General features: G+C 59.9%; 1 long non-coding RNA gene across 1 annotated transcript; it reads right to left on the bottom strand.

Annotated features, from left to right (window-relative positions):
- Positions 1–4,688: 4,688 nt before the first annotated feature.
- On the bottom strand, positions 4,689–5,989 carry LOC112480486. The gene is made up of 2 exons (XR_003046601.1): positions 5,170–5,989; positions 4,689–5,009 (listed from the first exon to the last, which is right to left on the bottom strand). It is a non-coding gene; the product is annotated as an uncharacterized LOC112480486 (long non-coding RNA).
- Between the last annotated feature and the right edge of the window lie 21 nt (positions 5,990–6,010).

Raw genomic sequence — 6,010 nt, 5'->3', positions numbered from 1 at the left:
GGGCGGGACCCGCGCGCCTTGTGGCGCTGGGTGCTGTGTACCCGCCGACCACCTCGAGAGGGGCGCGGGCCTCTCCGACTGGGCAGCGGGGCCGACAGCTAGGGAGGGGAGGCCACGGTCCACTCTGAGTATCCTGGAGTCTCGGGGACGGGGACAGCTTCGCCCCGCAGAGCGGCGGAGACTATGGGGTCTCCTCCTTGGGCGTCTCCATTGCCGGCCCTCGGACCGGCGGCGACGGAGCAGCCTACGTCTCTGCGCTTCACAAAGCCGCGCAGGGCCCGGGATGGGGCTGAGGGAAGCGGCTGCGCTGGGGCGGAGGCCGGGTCTCGCTCGGGACTCGCAGCCCCGCGGTACCGGGCCCGGTGCAGACCCCTCCCTGGGCCAGGTGAAGGATGGGGGACCGGACGCGGGAGGGGCGGTGCCGGGGCTGGTGCGCGAGCCCCTCCCCACGCGGCCCGCACAGAGCCTCGCTGCGCGCGCGCGCGCGCACACGCACTTGCGCGCTGGTGGTCGCGGCGGTGCTGAGCACAGGCACACGCGCTCTCAGCGTCCGCGGAGCTGGGTCCCTGGTCCGCTCCCAACGTGGCCCGCATGGCACCAGTCCTGAGCTGGAGCCCCTGGCACAGGTCCACGCGGCATGCTTGCCTGGGGACCGTGCGCCTGCGTCGCCCACCGTCCCCTGGCCCTACACAGCTGCTATAGGGGCCTGGGCGCTGACTGCTGAGCTCTTTCCACAGCTTTCGCCGCCTATTCGGGGGCGCGAGGCTCGGTGTGACCCCATGCGCCTCCGCGCGTTGGCGCAGCCGCGTGAGACCGCGCGTAAAGTGCTCAGCACAGCGAACGCACCAGGAGATCTGGGCCCTTCGAGTATCGCCTAGCGCCCTGCTCCTGACACCTCGTCACTGAAGAGTCCATCGCTTCGGTATGGGTTGTTTGACTTTTGGAGCCTTTGCCTCCTTAAATTCCGCCTGGGAGCCAGGCCACGGAGCTGGCCGTCCCCTTCTCACCCCCCGCCCCCCGTGAGGCTCTGGAAGAGCCTTCTGCAGCACGGCACATAGTTCACAGAAAGCAGGGTCACCGAGCCCGCGGAGCTCTCCCGCCGCCGCCCCCACCCCCCTCTGCGCACATGCTTCAGCCGCCCTAGGCTCTGTCCAGGCCTCACGGCCCCCACCTGGCCCCCACCTGGCCCCCACCTGCGGTAGGACTCAGTCTCCTGCCATGGCGGAAGCTGCGGTCGCCTCCCCTCTTTTAAATTCAGTGTGGCTCCTCGCCCTGCCTGATCAGCGAAATGGGAGCAGAGGTGATCTGTGTACTTCCTGGGCCACACTTTAGGGGCCAGTGCCCGGCTGGCTATCGGTCGACCACTGGGGGACCGCCAGCCCACCAGCCTGGGGCCTGAAGAACGAGGGAGAAGTCAGCGCGGTGTTGAGCCGCCGCGCGCGCCATGTTACTTTTACGGCAGCAGCGTGGTAACCTAGGTGGGCCGCACCCACCACCTCCTGCAGGCCGGTTGCCTGGCCCACACGCGCATCCGGTCTCGGGGTAGATTTCCCACGTGGGGACCAGTGTCTGGCCGGAGATGGCGTCTAGCCTCCCAAGCTCCTGCAGCGCCGTGTCCTCGGCTCTCTCTTAAATCCACTTCCCCTTCCCCGCAGGCGCACAGCACTCGGAAGGCGAGGCGCCGCGCTCGCACAGGGGAGCTCCTGCGGGGGTTTCCGCCCTCCCCGCAGCAAGTGCAGGGGTTCCCAAAGGGAGCGTGACACAGGGAGGCGCACGTCAGAACCCCCCGGACCCGCACGCGGCCTCCGCGCAGCCTGGGGGTCTCCAGGACAGACCGACCACTGTTCTCTGCTCCTCTCCTAAAGACACCCCCTAAAGGGGCAGACAAGGAACACGAAGGTGTGACCCTGCACCTCAGAGAGGGAACAGGAGAAGGGACGCTAGGAGGAAACCATGATGACTAGAAAGCTACTGTGAATCCTGGAGACAGGGAGGTAACGGCAGTAGGGGACATCTTTGCCTGTGTCCCGACGCATCTCCATTTGTCCCTCTAAAGGCCTCAGAAGGGCACGTGGGCGTCGGCCCTTCGCAGCCGAGCAGACGCATCCCAGAGGCTCGCCAGGCACCGATGGACACCCTCGGACAGCAGCAGGACCCACGGCTCACGCACGGGCTGTCACCTCGATTTTGCAGCTAAGGAGCACGAAATGGGGATAAAATTTCATTTTCCTGCTAGCTGGTAAAGTGGGGTGTCTTCATATCTTTATTGGCCATTCGTTTTCCTCTACTCCGAGTTGTTGGTTCATACTTTTTCCTATTAATCCAAATGGATTTATTTTTATCTTTTTTATTGAATTACCGTTCTTTATGCGTTCTGCATATTGACCTTTATTGGATTACATGTTGTGCACACCAATCTTTATTGGATATAAAAATTGCCAATAGCTTCGTTTGTTTTGGGCTCAACTTTTAACTTTCCCCTACGCTGTCTTTTTGATAAATGAGAGGACTTTTAATGTGATGCATTTATCAGTATTTTTATGGTTAGTGCTTTTATGTCTTGGAGAACTGGCTGGCCCTGGGAGGGGCAGTCTGTCCCCAGTTGGTGAGCCCCGATGTCAGAGCATGGAAGGCACAGAAAACAGTTCACACAGGGACGAGGCTGCCTGCTGGATGTCTGTCTGTGCTGTGGTGCAGTCGGGGACAGGAAGACGACCTGGGAGTGAGGGGCACGGACCAGTGGGCCCACAAGCCGTATCCGGGGCCGGCCGTGGTTAGCACTCGGTCTCCACGTGCCTTCGTTTTCACAGGGGCCATGGTGACAGTTAGGTCTTCGCGTAGGAATATCAACCCGGCTTATGTCCACCTGTCCCTGAAGAGTCCCCTTTCCCGTGTGCACAAGGTCGTGGCACCCTTGGGGTGGTAGGTGGACTCCTCGCTGGGTGCAGGGGCTGTGGCGTTGCAGCCTGCCCTCCTCGGAGCCTGCTTTCTCCTTGAATCAACACGTCTGGGTCCAAACGTGGCTTAGGCCTGAAAATGGGCCGGGTGTCACAGGTGTCACAGGTGTCATGGGTGACACGGGGGCCCTGGTCTACCCCTGACTCCTTGATTGTCTTGGTGAGCGGTGCCCTTGTGGGTAGGCACGGGTTCCATCCTGGGGTCCCAACTGGCGTAGGCAACACTCACACTCACTGACACGTCAGCTCATCCCTGCACCCCAGCAAAGACGGCTCCTTCGGGGGGTGTGCTGATACCAGCTGTGGGAGACAGCGATGCCCAAACATGTCCACGTCTTAACTCCCAAAACTGTGGACACGCCAGTTACATGGCACAAGGGACCACGTACACATGACCGAGCCCCAAATGTTGGGATGGGAAGAGTATCCTGGGTCCTCATCAGACAGGAAGGCGGCGCAGCGTCCAAGATGTGACGATGGACAGTGATAGGTGGGGCTGCAGCCACGGGATCAGGAGGCCCTGAACCTGGGGGAGCAAGGAGCCCACTCTCCCCCCAGAGCTTCAGGAGGAACTTGATTTCGCTCGGGGAGACCAGGTCGGACTTCTGGCCTCGGAGCCGCGAGGTGATAAATGTGGCGTCGCAAGCTGCTGAGTTTCTGGTGATCTGTTACAACTGCAACAGGAAACAGATACGCTGGTGTCGAGATAGTGTTTTCACCCGGTCACGTGTGAATTCCAAGATGATGAACACCTAGACCTTGGCCTGCAAATGAGCTCGCATCATCAGTCTGTTCAAGCGAGACTTGGTGTTTGAGAGCTTCTAGTCAGATGCTGAAAACTAAAGCCTTTAGTGCATTCGACGTCAGTGTGTGTGAGAGGCGTTCGCCGTCTGTGCAACCCCGGCTCCTCAAGAAGCAGCTGCATCTGTCTCCACTGCTTTCTCTTCAAAGAACGAGTGTGCTGTTTATCAGAAATTACTGAAACGTTACGGCAGCTGGTGATTCAGGGGACACGCTTTCATTCATTCACTCACTCATTCATTCAAAGTGGACTGGACGCCCACCTGCCACCGGGCTCTATGCTCACCCCACGTCCCAGCCTCTGCCCTGGATGCTCCATGTGGCTCTCGACAGGCAGAACCCCACCCCAGAAGACGTCTCGAGGGCCCCCAGGCTACAGAACAAGTTCCCACGTAAGCCGGTTCTCACTGCAGTGATGGGCGTCCAGGGAAGGAGGGACAGCTCCAAGGGACACGAAAGGGAGTCAAAGCCGGGAGTCTAGCTGGGCGCGGTGCGAACCCAGCCATTTCGGGGACATCATGGGAGGCGCACTCCTCGGCATGAGCCCCCAGGAAGGACTTGGTCACCCCCAAGAGGAGGAGGGGATATCTTTTCTCTGCTGTCTTAATTCTTTGCAAGGAACGATGACACATTCCAACTGCGGCACTTTATGACGAGGGCCCAGCAGGCAAAGCCGAGCCTGATGAAACAGAACCGGCTGCTCAGAGCACTTTGAACACCTCCCGGAAAATAACTGGCCATTCTGAAACCCGTGAAACTGATCTAGAGATGCCAAGTGTCCTTATTTTCAACTTTCTATAAAGCAGACTTCAAGTTTTAAACAATTCGATGACTTGTTTCTGTCTTGATGTAGGAGAACACTAGTAACTGGAAAACCGTCAGGCGTAACTTACCGCATTTCACCCGAGGTATAAAACAGGAAAACCAAAATAGGACAAAACTCTTTTATTGTCCTTTATTTGAAAAACATTTACTTCCTCTGGGCGGAAGGCATTACAAGTTCACGTTCAGAGACCTTCCCCGATTCCCTCCACTCATGGCTACAACAGATCGTTCAAAAAAATATATAAAAACCAAAACACTTTCAGAGATCAAAGGTGAAACGGAAGGGCCAGGCAGCGTGGACGGCTGGGACTCTGGGCCTGAGGGGCTCTGGATCCAGAAACGGGCGGAGGCGCTGGTCATCTGTCCCTGAGCAGCAAAGGATCTAAAGCGCCCCAAGGGGAGTGGACAATGACAGCCAAGAGCGCCCTGTAAAGTCAGGGCTGGAACGAGCCATCTTTTTTACAAGGGGATTTTTATTTTAAAATCTGTGTAAAATTCTCCAGTGGCTTCTGTGGCGGGGACTTTCGGTTCCCCGCTCAGTAACCAGTCGCTCCCTTTCCTCACTCCTAACAGGACCCCAACTGACTTTCTGGTATGGTGATGGCCTCCGTGGGGTGTGGCAACTAGGCTGGGCCGGACCACTTCACTAGAATTCTCCTTCCTGCAGGTGTCCTAACTGGGCCACGAGAGGCATTCTGCGTGGGACGGGGAAAGCCGCGACGTTTTTACACTTGGAAGGGCAGGGCAGGGGTCCAGGGGTGGCTGCCGCTCACCTCACTGGTGGGGGCCGGCGTGCAGCCTTCGGCTTGCCCCACTCCTGGGCCAGGCGTGTCCTCCTGTGAGGACCGGTGCCCACTGCTCCTGCAGGACATGCGTGTGACCAGTCCATCCTGTGGGTTCCAGCAGGTTTGTGGCAGGTTCGGTTGTCCCCACTTGGCCTCCAACTCCTCCTGATGGCCGCTATGCGCCCTTGGAGCTGCGGCGTGGGGCCTGACGGACGCCCGGCCCCGCTGGCCGGAGCCCACGCTCGTCCGCTTCCCCTCCGTCTGCGCGAGGCGCGCGCGAAGGGACCCTGTCCGCGGACATCTGACAGCAACTGCGGGGGGATTCCGGGAAGGACGCTTCCTTGTGACGAAAGGAGAGGGTGTTGTCGCTGCCTCTGTGGCTGCATCCTAGACGAGCTAGGTCGGCCACCGCAGGCGCGAAGTTAAACACGGGGCGGGAGGTGGGGGGTCCGCCCTAAAAGCGAACCTCCGCGTGAGTTCGGGCCGCTGTCCTCCACGGGGTCCGCGGCCCGTCGCAGGCCCACTCGCTCCCGCCACCCCCCGGACGTCCACCGTGACTCTCCGGGCTTCGGCACACACGCCCCTGTGTCCCTTACGCCCGACAACCTCTCTCGCCGTGTCGCCAACCGGCCGGAAGGGGAG

This window comes from Pteropus alecto, unplaced genomic scaffold (assembly GCF_000325575.1).
Source record: "Pteropus alecto unplaced genomic scaffold, ASM32557v1 scaffold74, whole genome shotgun sequence".
NCBI classification, from domain to species: Eukaryota; Metazoa; Chordata; class Mammalia; order Chiroptera; family Pteropodidae; genus Pteropus; species Pteropus alecto.
This window is presented reverse-complemented; position numbering and strand designations above follow the sequence as displayed.